The 22,661-nt window shown below is 45.9% G+C and overlaps 1 protein-coding gene across 2 annotated transcripts in view; it reads right to left on the bottom strand.

Moving 5' to 3' along the window:
• The window catches only part of RNF180 (ring finger protein 180), a 140,995-nt gene extending 134,131 nt beyond the window's left edge, over positions 1-6,864 (bottom strand). For both annotated transcript variants that reach the window (XM_074994269.1, XM_074994268.1), the window contains exon 1: positions 6,808-6,864. The gene's annotated coding sequence lies outside the window, so the exon portion shown is untranslated. The remainder of the gene's footprint in view (positions 1-6,807) is intronic.
• Positions 6,865-22,661: the final 15,797 nt, after the last annotated feature.

Here is a 22,661-nt window from a genome sequence, read left to right on the forward strand (position 1 = left end):
GGGGCCTGCATCCAATCGGGTGAGGAGACACCTCCAGCGCCCTTTGAGGTTGCCAAAAGTGCGCTCAACCACCTGGCGCGCATGGTTCAAGCGCATGTTGAAGCGCTCCTGGCTGGCTGAGAGATGGCCTGTGTAAGGGTGCATGAGCCAGGGCCGGAGGGGGTACGCTGCGTCTGCAATGACGCAGAGGGGCATGGTGGTGTCCCCCACAGGGATCTCCCACTGGGGGATGTAGGTCCCCGCCTCCAGCCGGCGGCACAGGCCCAAATTCCTGAACACCCGGGCGTCATCGGTGCTGCCAGGCCACCCAACATAAATGTCCAGGAAGCGGCCCCGGCTGTCCACCAAGGCCTGGAGGAACACCGAATGGTAGCCCTTCCTGTTCAGGAAGCGTCCTCCGCTGTGCTCCGGGGCACGGATGGGGATATGGGTCCCATCCAGAGCCCCAAAGCAATTTGGGAAGCCCAGGCTGGCAAACCCCGCGATGGCGGCATCCGGGTCCCCAAGCCGCACGAGCCTGTGGAGGAGCAGTGCATTGATGGTGCGGATGACCTGCAGGGGAAGGACATGGGAGAGCACCAGTGAGCGGTGTGCAGGGTGTGTCTGGCCTTCCACCCCAGGGCTCCCTCCCCGAGGCCTCCCTCCCCCAGGGCTGCCCCCCCAGGCCCCCCCCCTGGTCCTCTTACCTCCATGAGGACAGCCCCGACGGTGGCCTTGCTGACTCCAAACTGCTGCCCCACGGCTCTGTAGCTGTCTGGAGTGGCCAGCTTCCAGACAGCGATGCCAACCCGTTTCTCGACCGTGAGGGCACACCGCATGGAGGTGTCCTGGTGCCTCAGTGTGGGGGTGAGCCACTGGCAGAGCTCCAGGAATGTCTGCCGGCTCATGTGAAAGTTCTGGAGCCAGCACTCGTTGTCCCACTCACCGAGCACCAGCTGCTCCCACCAGTCGGTGCTCGTGGGGTAGCTCCACAGCCAGCGGCATGTGCAGCGGGGGGGGGCGGGGTTGGAGGGCAGCAAGGTCTGGGGCTGCTTCCTCCTCCCCTGGGGGCAGCTCCTCTTCTGCGAATAGAAGGTGGTCAGCTGCCTCCTGCATAGCATTGAGCAGGGCAAGCACTGCTCCTGCAAGGGCGGGTGGGCGGACCTCTGGCTGTTGCTGCTGCTGCTGCTGCTGCTGTTGGGGGTCCATACTGCCTTGACGGGGTGTGCGTGCCTGTGGCTCTGCACACCGCGTGCTGTGCAGGCTGCGTGTGTCTGGGAGGGGCCCTTTAAGGGAGCGGCTAGCTATTGCCCCGGAAGTGCTAGTCCGCCCTGTGACCCTGTCTGCAGCTGTTCCTGGCACCCTTATTTCGATGTGTGCCGCTTTGGCGTGTAGACGCTCCCCTGCAGCGCCTACTTCGATGTGGTGCTGCCCAACGTCGACGTTGAACATCGACGGCACCAGCCCTGGAGGACGTGTAGACACTATTAATCGATGTTGCTGCATTGAAATAAGCTATTTTGATTTAGTATCCACGTGTAGACGTAGCTATGCTGAGCAGCATACAGGAAATTAGAGGAGGGAAGTCAGTAGTTGTACACCTTCCCAACCATCAGTTAGTTCCAGGCTGGGGAAGGAAAAGACAATCCCCCTTTTCCCTTCTAGCAAACACTGGCGAATTGGAACCCAGTATTTTGTTTTTTAAAAATCCTGTGTTATATACATATAAAGTTCAAATACTATATTTAGTTTTGATCACTTCATCTCGAAAGTCGAGTAAAAATTATTCCAGGAAAACACAGGGGCTCATGACACTGAAATCAACCTACAAACTGCAACCAACTTTAATGGAGAAAGGATTTCATGATATGACTAGTTTGGAAAAAGAGATGAGTAAAAGAAGATACGAAACAAAGACTGTTATAGAGTGAGCAATTCTCAGGGTTTTGACCTCCCCTCCAAATTATCTTGCCACCCACCATATCGCACAAGCATTTGTGTCTGTAAAAATTGTGGGAATTGGGTCACAACATTAAGGGTGGTTTTTGGGTTCTGGGATTTGGGTGTGCTGCTGCAGCAATTAATTCCCAGAAGTTATAAAGAAATGACAGCTTCTATAGACCGTCAAACTTGGACTGGAGTACTAAGGAGAGGGAGTGTTTGCTGGCTAGTGAGGTGGTGTTAGCTGGTAGGTTTGAAGAATGCCCTTTTCCAAAAATGACAAAATCTAGCTGCTGGCTGGGTTGGAAGGTGCTGGCAGCTGCTGGAGTATATGTGGAAGCTAGTTGCTTTCTGGTGTCAGTGCCTGCTCATCTATGAGATAGTGCTAGTTGAAAAGTCTGCAGAGACGCCTCCACAGAGTCCTTAAGTGGCAACATCAAGAGTGTGGTACAGGGAAGAGAGAAGGAAGAAGGCCAAAGAATCATTTTCAGATTGGTGGAGGGCTAGAGGAGCAAGGAAGTGAGAAGGGACATGCTGTTCCTTTTCAGTATTTTTAAGATGCCTACCGATCTGGTCTATAAAAGAGGGATTTTCAAAGGAAGAATAGAAATTAAATGTCCACCTCTCACTGAAAAGCAGAATGAGATGGAAACCTAATTTCTTCCCATTTCTTTTACAATTCTAGTCTAACTGCTGTTCTAATATAGCAAATATCTATCAACAGGAATTACACCTTTATGTTGTCAGGGATTTTTCATCCCTTGGGCATAATCGTCCCCGTGGGCCAGGGGAAACAAGCCTTAGGCCTTTAATATCATTACAGGGGCAGGTAGACTCTAAAAGGTACATAGGCTGCCAGTTAGCAGCCCCTGTAACGGTCACTCTGTGTCGGTTGGTTTTACCGGTAACCTGAACTCACAGACATTTCAAAATTATGAATTTAAAAATCCAGGCTCCTCATTGGACAGAGGTGAGGTAGCTCCTGGAGAAGGACCTGGTTGAAAACAGGCCCCTCAAAATGTATATATGCTAATGAACTAATGAATAATACATGAGAACAGGGAATATAAGGCAGCGCCCCGCAGCGCTCGGGGTCACTTGTCACTGTTCACTCAGCGCTGAGAGAAGACTTTGTGAAAAGCTCCTGTTCCCTGAAGATTTCAACCTGCAATTCCGCATCCACCCAGCAGAGTCCGCTCTGCTGAGGCATAGCTGAATCACACTAACACACTAAAAGAGCTAAGGCAGTTTTCGCTCTGAGGTAAATTGGGTGAGAGGCGAACTGGCCTCACCCTTAGGGTGGGGTACTGCGTTCTCACCCCTTAGTACTCAAAGCCTGCCGAAATCACTGCGGCACCCCCGATCTCGCCGACGACGAACGGATCAAGAGCGGATTTGGAGTGGGTCGAACTGGCCTCACCCATAGGGTGGGGTACTGCGTCCACTCCAATTGAGGCTTAAGATCTGCCACCACCGCAGCACCAACGCTCTCGCTGCCAACCCCTTGACTTTCCTTCACCGGACGTGACCACCTCATCAGACTCAACTACCAGACAGGACCAAACGGACACGTAAAAAACCCCCCGCGCCCTAAAATACTAACTGTACAGCTTAAATCGGGCTGTGTGGGTATACTCAACAAACTGTGACTAAGAGCCAACTGAAAACTATTGCTCGGGGCTGCACATTTGGTTAACAAGCCCATAGTTTGTTAGTTAGTTGTTTATTATTATACTCTTTCTCTCTATAACTCCTTTTTCCCTCTTTCTCTCTTTTCCCCTCCTCTCCAATCCCCACTGAACAACCCAGTTGGGAAGGAACCTTGATAGGCTGGTCCTCAAGGTATCCAATAGGGTGGCCTAACTAGTCACCCAGGATATATAGGGGTAAAAAAACTAATATATATCCCTATAGCCCGGAGACAAAGAAAAACTCACCAAGTCTTTTATCCTTGTGTTTAGCAAGGAAAGTCTCATACAGACTTCTTCAATGGGATCCTTAATGATATTTATTGTAAGTGTTTGAGATATAGTTAAAAGTAGATAAGTTAGCATATAGCCCTGTAAGTTTAGTTTGTATACTGTGTTGTATGTTTGTAAGTTACTGTTTTTTTGTTAATAAATATAATCATTATTTAACCCAACCTCCCTCTCCTCGCCTCACCCTTACCCCTAACAAAAACAAGCCAGCTCCTAACCCATCGGGGATTAGCCTCTCCCAGCCTCTCTCCTCTTACACAACATTGGTCTCTAGGCCCCCTGCCGGAGGTGGGTGGGGTTGGCCTGCTGAGGAGCGGAGCGGCCTTTTGCCAGTCGGCGGGCTTCTGCCGTCTCTCCTTCGCCCTCGTCTGAGGCCCCGTGGGGATCCGGACGGACTGCTGGTGCGGGGTCAGCGGGGGGTTTATTGCCCGCGATTCTGCCCGCACTGTCATATGTAAGAAAGACTACACCATTAGAAAATAAAAATAGCAAGGGCATGGGAGGCCAAGAAAGATAAAACACTACTAAGGAAATGACAATAGAGGAAACTTAGCCCTGTTGCAAACAGGCACACCTTCCATCAACTTGTACTGATTCACGCCAACTGCTTTAGATTCCATGGTTTTAAAATGCCCCCATTACAGTTATTTCTTGCAAGAATTATTTTCCGAAGGGATCACTACCTTTGTGAAAGAGGAGTATTATTAGAGGATACTTCCTATGGAATTCTACCTCACAGCCCAGGATCACTGTCATCTTTTTCATCAGAAGGGACACGGGGCAACTTTCAAATATTTTCAGACCACTCAGCTCTATCCTTCTGCCTCAGTATTAAAAACAGATCCTGTAGAATCCAAGGCCAGAAAGCACTATTGGATCATTTAGGTTGATCTCCTGTATAACAAAGGGTATAGAACTTCTCTAAAAATTTACAGAATTAAAAAATTAATCAGCTGAGAATCTACCATGACCCTCGTGGACCAGACACAGTTCCAGACATCTGTGCTCTTCTGCCACTAGCCTCAGTCTCCTGGCAATGTGTCTCTTTGGTGACTAAAGTTCAAGCTAACTTACAGACCTGATTAGCGCCAGGTCTGCATCACATATTTATGTGACTATAACTATATTACTCAGGGGTATAAAAATCCACAGCCAAGTTATTCGGGTTGCCACTTTTACAATGGCAAAAAATGGACCACCTTTGTCCCACTGTCCTGCTCCCTCCATGATGCCCTGACCCCGCTTTGCCACTTCCCTGTCCCCACTCCTTGCCTCACTTTCAACCAGGTAGTCAATTGGGCAAGGGTGCAGAGAGGGTTATGAAGGCTCCAGCTGGGGGTCTGGGCTCTGGTGCAGGATGTGGGCTTGAGGGGAGGGGTTGGGAGTTTGGGAGAGAGTGGATTTGGGAGTAGGTGGTGGTTCAGGGCTGGGGTGGAGGGTTGATGTGTGTAGGGAGCTCTGGGATGAGCCCAAGGAATTTGGGGTGCAGGAAGTGAATCAGGCTGAAACGGATTGGAACAGAGGGCTGGGGCACAGGGAGGAATGTGAGATCTGGGCAGTGCTTAACTAAGGTGGTTATCAGGAGGAATGTGAGATCTGGGCAGTGCTTAACTAAGGTGGTTATCAGGAAACGGCTTTGGTTTGGAGGCAGTGTGCAGAGCCGGGCTTGTAAGGCACCTTCACCCCTCAACAGCTGATGGGAACTGCCAGAATCCCTTTTTGACTAGCATCAGAGGGGTAGCCGCAAAAAAAACAGAGGTCTTGCAGCACCTTACATGGGGACAGACCCGCTTCTTCGGATGCACTGGTGTGCCTTTCTGGCTAGCTTCTGGCACATGATGGCATATATTACATTGGTAGATGTGCAGCTGAATGAACCTGTGATGGTGCTGCTGGTGTAGATAAGTGGGCAGAGCTGGCACTGAGGTTTGTTGCATGGGTAGGTTCCTGAGTTAGAGTTGCCTTTCTGTTAGTCTATAAAGTGCTACAGGACCCCTCGTTGCCTTTCTGGTTAGGCGCTCCTCTTGAAAACGAGCCACTGGGTCACCCTGGCTGCATCTACACTAGCCCCTTCCTTTCAGAAGGGGCACGGTAATTAATGAGTTGGGAAGATGCTAATGAGGCACTTGCATGAATATGCAGCACCTCATTAGCATAATCATAGCCACCCCCGCCCCGACTTCGAAAGCCCCGTCTTCCTAAAACCAAATAGGAATGAGAGGCTTTTGAGGTCGGGGGCAGGGGTCCTTTTGAAAGCCCCCGCTCTACACTGGCGTCACGCAATTCGAAAGCGGCTGCCATTATGCTAATGAGATACTGCATATTTATAGCAACACCTCATTAGCATCTTCCAACTCGCTCATTACCATGCCCCTTCCGAAAGGGAGGGGCTAATACAAACATAGCCCCTACCGGTTACCCTACTCCCCCCAACCCCAGCACCCTGTCAGCAAAACCAAAACTTCTCTCCTGGCACAGCTACCGCCCCCAGGGACGGGCGAGCGTCTCCCCCCCGCCCCGGAGCGTATGCACCACCCCAGCAGAGGGGCACAGCCGCGCGAGACGGGAGGGCATTACAGGAAGCCAGGACCCGGCGACGAGCCGGCCCCGACCCGCGCGTGTCACGGCGCACGCCACGCCCGCTGCCACCCACCCCGGGGCGAGCTCGGCTTTTCCTCTCCGCGCAGGGCACGGGAAGGGAACAGCCGGCTGGAGCCAGGCGCGTGTTCTCCCCTCCCACCCTCACCCGAGGCGCGTGGCCCCGAGGGCGGCGGCCTGGTCACACCCGTCCCCGGAGCCCGCCCCGCCCAAGCGCACCCCAGCGCCGGCCTCGCCCGGCCCTACGGGAGGCAGGGCCTGCCCCACAGGCTGAGCGGGGCTGTGTCGGGCGGGCGCTTCCCCCGCTTACCGCTCGCTGCGCACGGGAGTAGCTCGATTTGCCCGCTCCAGCCGGCGCGGGGCCCAACCCTGGCAGAGATCCCGGGCGGGCGCAGCAGCTGGCGACGGGAAGAGACGGGAGACAATCCGCCGCGAAAAGCGCTCCGGGCCGGCGGGAGGGTGTTGCTCGGCCGGGGCTGCGGGGCACAGCCGGCATGTGGGGCCCCAAGCGTCAGTTACCTGGAGCCTGCTGACCCCCCACTCACCCACTGTGCGGTGGTGGGGAAGCAATAGGGCAGCGCAGGATGCCCAGTCCCTCAGCCCGGGGGGTGCGGGGGCAGCGCCTTTTCCCCGGAGCAGCTGCGGGTTGAATGGCCGCTCGGGCTGGACCAGCTGGTTAAGACAGCCTAGCTTTGGTGTCCCGGAGCCCAGTCAGGGACCAGCCCGCGCGGGCTAGGAGCTGTACAAATACACTGGCAGGGCAGAGCGGGGTAGGGGGCAGGGTTTCTTTAGCTGCTTTTCGAAATGGCCCATTGGTAGCTTCTCTGAGTTTTGTCAGATCTGCAGGAAAGGGCTCTTCAAATGAACATATGCTACAACACTGCTGAATGCAGCTAAACCAGAGCACGAGACAGAATCCTTCCCCATCAGTTCAGTCACAGATATAAATTAATGCATTGTTTTTGATGAGCATCTGCAGCATTGAAGTATGTTCCTGGTTGGGTGGCTGAATGCGGAAGGGACATGCATGTTTATCATGTCTGGCACAAATGCCTTGCAATGCCAGCTACAAAAGTGTCATGTAAACACCCGCTCTCAGCTTCAGGTGACATTGTAAATAAACAGGCAGCAGTTTCTCCCAGAGATGTACATTTTGTTTCTTGAAGTGATTGCCTGAAGAAGTAGGACTGAGTTCTACCTTATTTTGGTTTTGAGTGCAGTTATGTAACAAATTCTACATTTTTAAGTTGCACTTTCACAGTACAGCAATTGCTGAACAGTATTAGTATGAGGTGAACTGAAAAACATTCCTTTTATCATTTTTACAGTGCAAATATTTGTAAAAAACAATATAGAGTGAGCACATAAGAACATAAGAACATAAAAATGGCCATACTGGGTCAGACCAAAGGTCCATCCAGCCCAGCATCCCATCTGCCGACGGTGGCCAATGCCAGGTGCCCCAGAGAAGGAGAACAGAAGACAATGATCAAGTGATTTATCTCCTGCCATCCATCTCCTGCCCTTGTTCTGAAGGCTAGGGCACCATACTTTATCCCTGGCTAATAGCCATTTATGGACCTAACCTGCAAAAATTTATCAAGCTCTTTTTTAAACCCTAATAGAGTCCTGGCCTTCACAGCCTCCTCGGGCAAGGAGTTCCACAGGTTGACTATGCACTGTGTGAAGAAAAATTTCCTTTTATTAGTTTTGAACCTACTACCCATCAATTTCATTTGGTGTCCCCTAGTTCTTGTATTATGGGAAAAGGTAAATAATTTTTCTATATTCACTTTCTCCACACCATTCATGATTTTATATACCTCTATCATATCACCCCTCAATCTCCTCTTTTCCAAACTGAAAAGTCCCAGTCTCTCTAGCCTCTCCCCATATGGGACCCGTTCCAAGCCCCTAATCATCTTAGTTGCCCTTTTCTGAACCTTTTCTAATGCCAATATATCTTTTTTGAGGTGAGGAGACCACATCTGCACGCAGTACTCAAGATGTGGGCGTACCATAGTTTTATATAGGGGAAGTATGATATCTTTTGTCTTATTATCGATCCCTTTTTTAATAATTCCTAACATCCTATTTGCCTTACTAACTGCCGCTGCACACTGCGTGGATGTCTTCAGAGAACTATCCACTATAACTCCAAGATCCCTTTCCTGATCTGTCGTAGCTAAATTTGACCCCATCATGTAGTATGTGTAATTTGGGTTATTTTTTCCAACATGCATTACCTTACACTTACCCACTTACCCACATTAAATTTCACTGTATACTGTTTTATTTCAAACACCCAAAATGTAACAATTTTCCATTAATATTGTCTTAACTGTGTGAACAAAACTACAATTAACCACTTTAATCACAATTTTTGAATTAATCATGTGTATTAACTGTAATTAACCAACAGCTCTAATAGTATGTTGAGGGGTCAAGACAGGGTGACAAAATGCCCGACGTTGGCATGGTTTGTCCAACACTTTGTGGCAGGGAGCTAGGATATCGTCCCTTATCTCTGCTCTTGAGGCACGAAGGGTTTCAGCCTCTTCAGGTTCTTACTCTCTTTCCCCGGGGTTAGGTTATCCTCAGTCCTTGATGCTGTTCTGCCAAAATAGAGTCATTTTTCCTCCAGTTCTCCAGTCTTTCAAATCTCTGCAACACACCTCCAAACTCACGTCCTCTCTCTTTCCTCACTCCACAATGTCCACTTAAAACAGGGAAGGGGTGCAGGGTTATTAGGTCCCTCATAGCACCATAAGTGTCTGCAGATACTTCAATTAGTTTGCAGTAACGTTCCCAAGTCTACAAGGAACCACACCTTAACTAGCTTATGGCTTTTATGTATCTGCTGTATCACCAATGCCTTTGGTCGCCTTTACTCACTTTGGACAATTAATGTTCCCTGCTGAGAACAGACTGCAGTTTGCACATCCGCACACAGGACCAGTTTTCTGAGTTCTTTGCTTCCTTGGGTAAAACTTCTGGTGTTGGAATGTGTGAAAACTATTGTTTGAGCCACATTTAAAAACTGATGGGGCTTTATGCCACCCTGTGGTTCTGGTCAGACCTCTGGTAACAACATAGTTATTTTGACTGTAAGGTCCTCGGGGCAGCAACTGTGGTATTGCACAGCAGGTCCCCCACTTACAGGGGTGCGAGTTACACAGATCCCTAGACAGGCGGCTGCGGTAAGGTCTCAGAGTAGGCGAACCCGGAGTACAGGACCCCGCTCGACCCCTGATTCACGCTGCACGAAACTCACCGTAACGCGAGTTTAGCACAATGTGAAGCTGGGGGGTTCCCAGCCTGCCAAGCTGTGGCACCCAGGTGGGCTAAAAACCCCTTCCCCATGTGGCGCCGCTTGACAACTCCACCCCTTTACCCCAGTTAAACCCCTGCCAACTCTCCCACCCCCATGGCCCCAGCCGCACGCCTGGGGCTCCCCTCCAACACCCACAGACCCAGACCCAGACCCAACCCCTCCAACCCCCGTGCGGCCCCAGCTCACCCCACCTCCATGTGGCTGGCTGAGCGTGCAGGGCTCCAAATTCCACCCCCGTTCAACCCCTCCCCTGCCCGGCTCAACCCCCCTCTCCCCCGTGCAGGGGGTCTGGCTCGCAGCTCACGGTGTGCTGCGCAGGCCTCCAAAGCCCCCCACTCAATCACACTGCCCCGGTGCAACCCCCTCCCCTGCTCAACCCCTCCCTCCTGCGGCCCCAGCCCACCCCCCTGTACGTGGGGCTCCAGCTGTCAGCCACTGCAGGCACATGCGGCTCTACCCTCCCCCCCACCCCGTCTCACCCCGTGCAACCCCTGCGGCCCCAGCTCACCTTCCCCCACCCTCACTCTACGCGGGGTTCCGACTTCAACTTGCGCCCGGGACTCCCTGCACGAGCACGCAGGCCTCCAGCTCCAAACCCCTGACCGGGCTCAACCCCCGCCCCAACCCCCGGCTGCCTGGGTCCAACCCCCTGCCCAACCCGGTTCAACTGCACCTTCTGACCCTCACCGCCCCCAGCCGTAACTCACCCCAGGCTTAACTCCCCTCCCTCTCCCAGGCCTCAACCCAACCCCTAAGCCCTCCCCAACTTACGCGGTTTTCAACTTACAGGTGACCTTCAGAACAAATGAACAGTGTCAGTTGAGGACTTACTGTATATACGGTACAGTGAACTCTGTCATGGCTGCAGCCCCCAGAGCGGGAGGTTGCCGGATGTTCAAATATTCTGGATAATAGAGAATGCATAGCAATGCATAACGCTAAAGAAAAGCAAGATACTAAGAAACAAAAATGTAAGTAGCTTACTTTATGTACTAACAGTAGTATTGTATGCTACAAGCTTATGCTGTTTTTGCTGTATTTATTTGTATTTACTTTCACTATACTGTACTCATGGAAAACGTAGCTAAAATTTACTCATAGTAAGAATACTGGTTATTTGAGACTTCCAGATAATAGAGTGCTGGGTATGACAGAGTTTACTGTATTTGTTCAGCATATTTGATCTATCAGAATAGCCCTACTTTCAGATATTGCAGCTTAGAGGAAAGACATTACAGTATTATCAAGCTGGTGAACTCAAACATTACAGAAATTAAACAGCGTATTAGCCTCTTTGAAAATGAACTTACACTGAATTGAACCATTTTTCCATCTGTATCAATCAATGAGCTACTACTCCCTCTTCAGGAAAGCTGTCTCTTATTTTCAAAAAGAGGGATCATCAGGGTCCTTTGTGAGCCTAGAGTGATTATTACTGTTGGGATGCAGTGCTAATTGCCTCTACATGGTTTCTTAAAGCATATTGGATGCTCACAAAAATAGCTGAAAAATGTTTTGGCTCTGCCATGATTGAAGAGTCATCTTCTGCAGAAGCTGGAGAGGATTATTTCTGAATAGTTTTAACTAATGTACAAAATATTAAAAATATAATGGAAAGAAGCAGTACACAAAATAAATATGAAAGCTGACTTGTTAACAGCCACTTAAGTAGAAGGGCTCACTGGTTTCTTTAAAGAGAAAAGAGAAACAAGTAATCAAGTAGAAAAATGAGAAGTTAATTAAAAAATAGGTTACAGATGTTTTGTAACTAGTTTAGCATCCACTCCAATGAGATACTGAATGAATGGGAGATCAGGACATTTGGAAATTTTAATATTTTACTATTTTGTAGTAGTCTGTGTGTTTCTTTGTTTTGTTCTCTCCCTCCCCTTTCCTAACAACTAATTAATAGATTAGTTGTTGCAAGAATTGTGAAATGAATAAGAAAAGGTGGGGTCCTGCATGGGATAATGGGATTTGATGACCATGGGAGACAAGCCTGGGAGGGCAATGGGAGAAAGAAAAGATGGGGTAGTGTGACTGGTATGAAGGATTGGAAGGAGTGGGGAAGGACATGGTAAGAAACAAGATCTGACATGTAGGCTTGAGCTGTAGCTGTGTAGAACTTTGAAAGAGAGAGCAGGGTGGGGTTGAAAAAATTGGTTGCTGGAGTGTGCTGTAGGAGTGTTCTGTGGGTGGTGCAGCATGGTTGGTTCTCCTGGGGAAACACTAGTAAGGGAGAGCTCACATTTAGCTCCTTGTGAAAAGGTAGCGAACAGCATCACAGTTTGATTTACAGAAAAGGAACACAATCCTAGGCAGTGTTGTCCTTCGACATATGTAACATATGCAGCTGCAAAGGGCATCACCAAATCTGGGGCACCACTGGCTGCAGACAGCACCGACTCAGTGATCCCCAATCCTCCTGCTCCTTGTTCCACCTTCCAGGCCTGTCAGAGTCAAACCCCTGGCCCCTTCCTCCTGCTCTGCCTCCCAGCCCTGTCAGACCCAATCCCCTGACACGCCATCTCCCAGTCCTGGTGGAGCAGGGGACTGGGTCTAACCTGCACTGAGCTTGCCAAGGTTGCTGGCCCCACAGTGGTGCATCTAGGCAGGAACTCTGAGGGACTCTGTCAGGTTCCTAACAGCAGCCACTGCCAACTGTGCTTATCCCTGTCTCCAGATCACTCTGTCAGCATGCATTGGTCTGGGGGCTGCAGGAGCTGCATGCAGACATCAAGCCCTAAAAAGTAGGGCATGGTGGGGGGCAAGGCATAGCCCCTGCTTCCCCAAAGCATATCAATGAATGCCAAAATCATTATAATGAAGGAGAAATCACAGTAAGTGTGCAATTAATGCTGAGTTGGTTGCCAGGGGAAAGATCAGAAGTCAAATAATAATCCCTTTTCAGGCTGAAATTGTTTGCAGCCAGATAAGGCTATTGAATAGCTTAAACTGTTTTATAATTTGAGCCAGGTATGTAAAGAAATCATGATCTTTTTTGAAGAAAACCCCAAAAAGTCATGGGTTTTTTTTGTCATAGAAAGCATGTGCATGATGAGCATGCGTTATTCATGCATCTCACATTGAAGACATTGCAGGTGCATTCTAAATAAAAACACTACAACTTTCAGCACTGAAAGCTTTTGGGAGAAAGCTCTAAGGACCTGCTCCCTTTGATTTCTGTTGGTGTGGGATGAATCAGATGCTTGATGCATTGTTTCAGGATGCTTAATTGTATAGCACAAAAAATGTTTGGCTGAAGCATGGATATGTGGCTAATAAAGCAAAATATGGTATCTTAATCCACAAAAAAAGAAACTTGACTACTTCAGACCTGAGGGCCCTCAGCTGTGCATTACAATAAGGTACTAATACTACTACAAATATAAAACCTATCCTGCAATCAGATCTGTTTGGGCAGAGTTATTGAAGCCAGTGGAGTTGGGTTGTTCCAAATATCTACAAACATGTAGCCCTATTGACTTCAATACGTCTAGGTGCATGAATTCAACTGCAGGCTTGGAAATGCAGATATATTGGTTATTTATTATATAACAGGTTTTGAAGGTTAGTGTAGGTCTGCAAAAAGGAGCTAGTGATGCTACATAATTGTTATTAATGCAGCCATGGAAAATTGGCACGATCTACTTACTACCTGTAATAAGAAGCCTACTATGTTTATTTGTATACATAGTTCTCAAACACGACATTATTAACTATGAAGGAATGAAAGAGGAAGGAGCGTTATATAAACACTGGAACAAATAATGGCGATCTGGTGTTAGAATATTGGATACACATTTTCAGAGTGGCGGACAGAAATTTAGTTCAACAATTAATGTCTTACATTTTTCTTGAAAATATATATATAAAGGCCTAAAAATCACAGTTTTTCTGTGGTACTAAAAATAATAAGCATTTTTGTCGTTAGAAGCCAGTTGTTAAAATAATATCACACAGAACACAAATGGATATAATATTCACATATTTCAGGAAGTGGCAAAGTAAAATAGTTTTTTGAAACTTTAATGGATTGAGCCAGTCTACCAGGGACATGGGTAGAGTACACATTAATAAATGAATCTGATCAGCTCTTTCCACATTCTATTTGTCTCTGGCAGTTAATAATTCGTGTGCAGGTTTTTTCCACCCTTGGTTTCTTCATTTAATTTTCTACTTCTTTATTCAGATTTTTACCCCGATATCGACAAATTTAAGTAAGTAGCTAATAGTTTGCTCAGCACCTTTTGGAAAGCAGGTGATAGTAGTCTTAAATTAGGCAACAAAAACCAAAGGCTTCCCAAATTAATGAATATTTATAATATTTATTGCCTACATATAGCTTCTTCTAACACTAGCCCAAGAGCACCACAACTCAGCCTTATTTTCTCCTTGGTCTACTGTGCAAGAACTTGCAACATTAAGAACAAAGAGTAGATTTCCCTGCTTGGAGATGGATGAACTGTGTGCATCTATGACTTTCTTTATCCAATTTTAGTGTAACTTTTTTACCAAAAACATTTTTTCTTCGATACTTAGGTTCTCCAAATCAGCTCAACAAAAGTGAGAAACCAGTAATGTCTATTTTTGTTGTGTATTGAAGATTTATACTTCACAATTTTTAATTGTCCTCACAAATTCCTGACTAAATGTAGCAGCAGAGACATCCTTACCCATATGCAGAATATGCAGTTGTGCAAGACACTCAACAATTTGGGGCATCACTGGGTGTCATTGCCCACCTACCTGCCTCTTCCTATCTTTGTTCTGTGGCTCTGCTCCCTCCCGATAAGATCTAGTTCAGGGATGTGCAAAGAGGGAGGCAGGCGCATGAAATTTCATGAAGTGGGGCTGAGGCACAGCATGAGCTGCTGCTGGGTCTTGGACTTCTCCAGCTCATTAAAAATGTTGAAATATGTTACTGTTTTTATGCACCAATTAACATAAAAAAGTTTGCTCACCCTTGATCTAGTTCACTTGAAAGTGAAGAAGCCTGACAGAGCTATTAGCAGAACATTGAATCTGCAAAAGAGCCATTTAAGTGCTAATGAAGTCATTTAATAGGCATTTGCCAACCCCAGATATATGCTGTCAATTTCTGAATTTATAGTATTAGTCAACAGGACCATAGTGTAAAATTTGCTTTGAAATATATTTCATTAGTTTGCTGCTGAAGACTATAAAATCACATTTAAAAAAAAAAGTCCTCTCCCTAGGCTGCCAACAGGCATAAGGACAGCAATTTAATCGTATTGTGTAGGGCCCCATAAATCCTAAGGACAGCCCTCACTCCTAGGGGGTCACCAAGTGAAATTAATAGGGAGAAGATTGAAAACAAAGGAAAGGAAGTATTTCTTCACACAGTGCACAGTCAATCTGTGAAACTCTTTTCCAGAGTATGTTATGACAGCCAAGATTATAACAAGATTCAAAACAATGCATAAATTCAGGGAGGATAGGTCCATCAATGGCTATTAGTCAGGATGGGTTGGGGTGGTGCTTCTAGCCTCTGTTTATTACAAACTGGGAATAAGGGGCAGGGAATGGATCACTTGATGGTTCCCTGTTCTGCCCATTTCTTCTGGGGCACCTGGTGCTATCCACTGTCGGAAGATGGAGCTTAATGACTTTATTAATCTCCATGTAATGAAAACTGTAATGTCCGGCTGCACTCCTATAATGCTCAAGGAAATATAGATCTGTCTGATAACTCTGACATACTAGTATTGTTCCTTTAATATTGAAAATACATGAATTTTCTTTAGACTTTGCTGTAGTTCCTATCCAAAAACATTTACATCAGAACTTTTGCATCCAGTTTCGACATAGAATCATATGAATGTAGGACTGTGAGGGGCATTGATAAGTTATCTAGTCCAGTCCCTTTAAGAGCTAGGTAGAACTGTGTGTTAGGCAGACAGTCTCTGGCAGGTGTTTGTTTAGTGTGTTCTTGAAAACATCATGTGATGGCAATTCCATCCACCCTCTGCGTAAATATTTTGTTCCAGTGCTTAACTATCCTTACAGTTAGGAAGTCTTTCCAAATATCTAAGCTAAATCTCCCTTGTTGCAATTTAACTCCATGACTTATGGTCCTGTCCTCAGTGGTTAAGGAGAACAATTTGTCACCTTTCTGTTTATAACAACCTTTTATATAATTGGAGATCGTTATCGTGTGCCTGCTCAGTCTTCTCTTCTCCAGACTATACAAACCCATTTTTTCATAGGTTTTGTTTTCAATATCTTTAATAATTTGTATTGGCCTTGTCTGGACTTTCTTCAATTTGTCTGCATCTTTCTTGAAGTGTGATGCTCAGAACTGGACACACAACCCCAGTTCAGGCCTTATCAGTGTTGAGTAGAATGAAAGAATTATTTCTTGTTTCTTGTTTACAATTCTCCTGCTAATGAATCCCAGAATGAGGTTTGGTATTTTGCAACAGTATTATATGATTGACACATCCTTAGTTTGTGATCCACTACACCCCCCAGATCTTTTTCTGCAGTATTGCTTCCTTTTTCCTGTTTTAGCCTCAGCCCCTGCTACAGTTACACTTATGTTTGCTATCAAAACAAAAAAGCAGTCCAGTAGCACTTTAAAGACTAACAATAATTTATTCGGTGATGAGCTTTCATGGGACAGACCCACTTCTTCAGATCATAGCCATACCAGAACAGACTCAAAATTTAAGGCACAGAGAACCAAAAATAGTAATCAAGGTTGACAAGTCAGAAAAATATTATCAAGGTGAGCAAATCAGAGAGTAGAGGGGCAGAAGTTGGGGGGGGAGTCAAGAAATAGATTAAGTCAAGTATGCAAAAGAGCCCCTATAATGACCTAAAAAATTCCCATCCCGGTTCAAACCACATGTTAATGTGTTGAATTTGAATATACAAGAGAGTTCAGCAGCCTCTCTTTCCAAACTAGTGTGAAAATTCCTCTTCTGTAAGATGCAAACCTTCAGGTCATTAACAGAATGGCCCACTCCATTAAAATGCTGACTGACCGGTTTGTGGATTAGGAGAGTTTTTATGTCTGTTTTGTGCCCATTAATTCTTTATCTAAGAGAGTTTGAAGTCTGTCCAATATACAAAGCATCTGGGCATTGTTGGCACATGATGGCATATATGATGTTAGCTGAGGAACATGAGAATGTGCCCATGATTCTGTGAATAACCTGATTAGATCCAGTGATGTAGTGGTCCAGACAGTGATTAGAGGGAGCTTTACCAGGCCTGGCCCTCTTCCTACCCTTACCCCAGGAGGTGAGGGCTCCTGCTCCAAGTGATACTCCCAGAGCTGGAGCAGGCCTGTTGATAAGGGGGTGGTGGAGTGAGGTGGGGGAGGATGGCAAAAGGGGCAACTGCCCTGGGGTCTAGGAATTCAGAAAGACCCATGGCTCCCAGCCACTGAGACCACTACTCTGGCAGAAATGGTTTTCCAGAACCCCAGCTCTTTAAATTGCTACTGGAGAACCACGCCATGTACTCCAGGCAGCTGAGAGGATTGGCTATGTGGGGCCATGGCATGGTGCACTGCTGAAAGCTGGCTGCCCAAGACCTCCCCTTCTGCCCAAGGCCCCACCCCTCCAGGAGCTCAGAGCTGGCCCCACACACCTCATTCAGAGGCCCAGCAAGTCTGTCAGCCTCCCTATTTGGGAGTGGGCTGCTAGGTCTATGTTCTGTGTCTGCAGGAATTTTGGAGAAAACCCATATTGGCTTTTGTTGTCAGGCACAGAAGCTATAGGAGCTCCTGCCTCATATGTTGCCCTTGGAGATAAGACTTGGAAAGAATAACAGCAAAGATAACAGAAAGGAAAAAAAATATGTATATTAGTAGATGGCAAGGGAGTCACTTTCTCAGACTATTCTTAAAGATGATTGGATCTAATTGTCCAGGTGGCCTCATGAAACAACTGTTTGTAAGTACTTAAAACATGTTTTGTTGCAATGTTTGGATTAAAGGGTGAATAAATAATTTTTGGCAATGAGGAGCCTCATTAATTTTATATGTTAAGTTTCTTCATACATAAGAGAAACAAGCATCTGTGGACTGACAGTTGTTACCTTGCTGAAAATTCTTGATAAAATGAAATATTAACAAAAATGGGAATGAAGATTTTTTCATGAATCCTCCAACAGCAAGTTTTCTGACCAGCTCTGCTCAAAATTTTCTAGTTGTGAGAGCTTGGATTTATACTATAGTCTAGTGAATTCTAATGATTTTATCTCCAGCTTTTTGTCCACTGTGGAAATAGCCTTGGCAACAAAACCTGACATAATTCCCCACAGCTCATACCAGTTTAAATTGCTTCAGAGCAGAGATACATGTAAATTAAATGAATTATGCCTGTCAAACTGGAAATTGCTTTGAGTTTATGGAATATTAAATCAATTTAGTTTTTAATTAGTGTTTATATGTATGTCTAATGCATTTGATCCTGTATCTGACAAATGTCAAATAGAAAAAGAAGTAGAGAGAATGAATGAGTAATTTGACTGACAAAGAAAACTATACAATCTGTGTTTCATTTTAAAACATGCAGATTTAATCACAATTTCTCCATTTACACAGTGTGTTTAGAAAACAAAGAACAGATCACCTTGGCCAGGTAGGACGTTTACAAGAAATGCAGCTATGTACGTTTTGAAAAACTGCATTATTTTCAAACAATTCAGAAGTGAGAAAACGTTTGAAGATAGATTTATGTATCTTTCGCATAATAGAAATTTAAATGAACACGCTACCAGTCAAATATTTTCTTCATGAATAATAATTATTTTGCAGTGATTTCTAGTAAGTATTCTCAGGTGCATATTATGCTTGTTTCACATTCTGTCAATGGAGACCATTAGCATATTTCTGAATTCCCTCTCTACAGTGTACAGTATGTGAAAATGCACTGTTTTATGAAACCAAATAACCCAAAATATGTAACAGTAATCAACTTGCAAATAAGTCATTTAGATATTTAGTAATCCCTCTAAAATCAGCATGTTTAAGTACATGCTTTCAGTTTCAATAATCAAACAAATAATTAGGAATGTCTGATGATGGCACTCTTGTTCATTTTACACTCAAAGCATGACATTTCCAGTCACACCTTAATTTCATCCAAGGAAATAAAGGATTTTTGCTATCTGAAAATGTTAATATTTATCATTTGGAAATTGTCAGTTATCTCCATTTTATGGCTCTGAAAATAGAATTCCAGTATTATAATCCTAACAATTTCGTGAAGAGTTTGGAATTTGCAATTTTACAGCAAATCAAAAGAAAAACAAGAATGTGTTGGTGTTTTGTCTTTTTAAGATGATGCAGTGTTCAACTATCCTGTTACATTCAAAAGAACCTCTTATGCTTCTGTCTAATAATAGCAAGAAAACCATGAATAATCATAGTATGATACCTCTGACATGTGTAAATTCTTACAGATATACAAAGCAATCTTTGTCATATGTTCATCTAAAAATGTGTCCTTCAGTGAGATCTACAGTGAATGATTTGTTCCCCTTAGTTATTTGTCTATTATCAGTCTGTGTCTAGATGATGTCTCTGACTATAATATTTGAGCACCTCTGTAGTTATTAAATATTAATAACAGTTTCAGAGCTTAAACCTTTTATGTCAGATTTTAGAGTTCGCAGTTCAGTGGCACTGTACTACCTAATGTTCTGCCTTTGTGTTCATAACTAGACCTGAAGATGTTCATTTTTTAAAGCTTTCAGTCGACCACTTCAGCTCTGTGATTTTGCCCTTTTGTAAAACACCTTGGAATGCTTGTTCCAAAATTATTGTATAAAAGCTACTTTTGTATAATTATCTCCATATCTGTTCTAAAAGCTAGGCATGAAAAAGAAAATTATGTAAGTTGATTCTTTATAAATATCCCAAGATCATGATTGTCCCTTCCAATCTTAGGCTATGTCTATACTAGACTTAGCAGTCAATTGCTGACATGCATTTTTATCTGTGCCAATTGCGCAGCTAAAATCAACTTATCAGCAGTCGACTGCTAGGGCTGTCCTCATAGAGAAGGTTGATGGGAGTGTTTCTCTGGTTGACCATCCTTAATGTTTACTGCTTGCGAGGAGTTCTGGGTTTGACGATGACCCCGGAAAGTGCCATTTCACACATGCACAAAACAAAACCATGGAGAATCAACCCTAAGTGCGAATGGGCTTAAAGTCTATGAGATGGTGATCTTACATGCCAGTATATAACCTACGAGCAGATACTAGTTTGAATTAGAGTAAGATTGGAGAAAGTTGTAACTGGCAATCCCTGTATTTGTGCGACTTTATTGAATATGCCAAGGGACAGACTAAATTGACATATTAAGAAGACAAACACTGGTACAGATTAATTATGTATCAGGATTTCAAATATATAAAAGTGTAGGTTGGCTAGATGGAAAAATCTGGGTAAAATTGAGCAATGTGCTGCGGTATGTGCAGAGCCTAAGCAGCCATCGAAGCAAGGAACACTCTGAGGAGGACATGAACGTACATGAACGTGAAATACTGGAGATGCTGGCTGCACTCACTGCTTTGTACACAGTAGAGAGCTGGTTCTGGGGCCGTGAAACAAGCTCAGATTGGTGGGACCATGTTGTTCTGTAGATACAGGCACATCAGTAGTGGCTACAAAACTTATGCATACATAAGGCCACTTTCATGAAACTTTGCAAATTGCTTTCCCTTGCCCTGAAGTGTAGTATTAGCAATATGAGACCTGCGCTGCCAGTTCAGAAGCAAGCAGCAATAACTCTGTGGAGTGAGCAAATCTACAGGGAGGGCTGAGGTCTTTCAGGGAGCCAAGGTGATCAAAACTGTTCTGCTACAATGGATGGTGACTCTGGGAAATGTGCAAGACATAGGAGATGGTTGTGCTAGTTCCTTGGCTGCAGCCGGGCAATAAATGGAACACATGTCCTATCTTGGTACCCGCCCACCTGGCCACAGAGCACATAAACTGCAGAGGGTACTTCTCCAAAGTGTTGCACGTGTTGGTGGATTGCAAGGGCCATTTCACCAACATCAACATGGGATGGGTGGCAAAGGTGCATGACATGTGCATCTTTAGGGACTGTGGTCTATTCAGAAAGCTGCAGACTGGAACTTTCTATCCAGGCCATAAAAAATCACTATTGGAGATGCCAATAATGATCCTGGGAGATCCAGCTCCCTTGGCTTCTGTAGTCATATACAGGGAGCCTGGACTGTGCTACGGAACAGTTCAATCACAGACTGAACAAGTGCAGAATGGTAGGAGGAGGAGGTCCATTTGGCCATTTAAAAACCAGGTTCAGGAACCTCCTTATTCAGTGAGACCTCAGTGAAAACATTCCCCTTGTAGTGGCAGCCTGCTGTGTGCTCCATAACTTATATGAGAAAAAGGGGAAAACATTTCATGCCAGGTTGGACGGCTGGGGCAGATCACCTAGCCACTGAATATGAGCAGGCAGACACCAGACCCAGAATAAGAGCACAGTGAGGAGCACTGCTAATCAGGGAGGCTTTGAAACATAGCTTAATGAATGACCAGACAGCAACATGACAATTATGTCTGTTACTGTTGAGGAGGTGCCCCCTGTATGATGTGTGCTGGCCTGTAAAACTCCTTTCCTACCCCTCTCCACCCCATGCAACACAAGCAATAAAGACACTATTTTTGAGAGCGTAATCATTTTTTAAGGGGACAAAATGAAGTACACAGTAAAGGAATTCATGGCAGGGGCTTCGGAGGAGGGTAAGCAAGGGCAAGCGGTGGGGGTATGTCAGCTTTCTGCTCTGAGAAACATCTCAGGGAGGGGAATTGAAGGCTACCCTTGACCTGGGATACTGATGTGGGGAGCATATGGAACATGGTGAGGAGGGCATGTAGTTCATCATGGGTCACAGTGAGGCTCTGTGCTCCTGTACCAGGCACCTCAGAAGATTTGTGTATTGCACCATCCACTTCAACAACTCCTCCAGGGTCTGTATTTCACATTCTCTGAGCACCTCACTTTTCTCCCGATGAGCCCTTCTTTCCTTCAGCATGGTTGTCCTGCATGCATTTAAGTGTGCCTGTCTGTGCAGGTGGCTTGCACGTGCTCCAGGAACATATCTTCCTGCTTTCATTTTCTCCTTGCCTGTTGCAGTCTAACAGCTGGAGGAAAGTGGGGAGCGGTGGTTAAAGAGGCAGTTGTTGCACACATTTCAACAAAACATAAGTGAAGGCCAGACATTAGGGAGAAACATTTACTGTAGATAAGTTTTACAACACACAATTTCGTGAAGGAGCCTCTATGGCAAACAGTAGGGATGTGTTATGTACAAGGACAAATTTTGTTTTTAAGCGTCCTCTGTGAAGTAAGTATTACACAGAGATCTAAAGGGACCTGCTTGACTCAGTTTGCTTCTAGTCATGGTGAGGCATAGACTGGAGCATACTTTCAAGCCTGTGATTCCAAAAGCAGTTTCTGCAGCTGGGCACACTGTAAGGGTGGGGACATGGTTACTTTTGGGGCTGTGGAAGTTATGGTCATTGTGCGGTTCCCCTCCCCACTTTGGTGGGACAGTGAAAGTTTCTCTTTCCCCAGGAGCCCAGGGAAGAGGAGGGAGGCAGGGATGGCCATGCAGCTTGTGTTATCAGAGCTGTGTGACTCTCACGGTTGCCATGTGCTTCTCCTCCTCGGGCTGGGGCATTGAGATTTTCCCTTTTGGCAGGAGCCCAGGGATGGGAGGAGGCAGGCATAGCAGTGCAGATTGTGCTTCTGGAGTTGTATGGCTCTTGCAAGCTGCTGCTTGCTTCTCCTCTCCACTCTGCTGGGACTCTGAAA

This window comes from Carettochelys insculpta, chromosome 5 (assembly GCF_033958435.1).
Source record: "Carettochelys insculpta isolate YL-2023 chromosome 5, ASM3395843v1, whole genome shotgun sequence".
Lineage (NCBI taxonomy): Eukaryota > Metazoa > Chordata > Testudines > Carettochelyidae > Carettochelys > Carettochelys insculpta.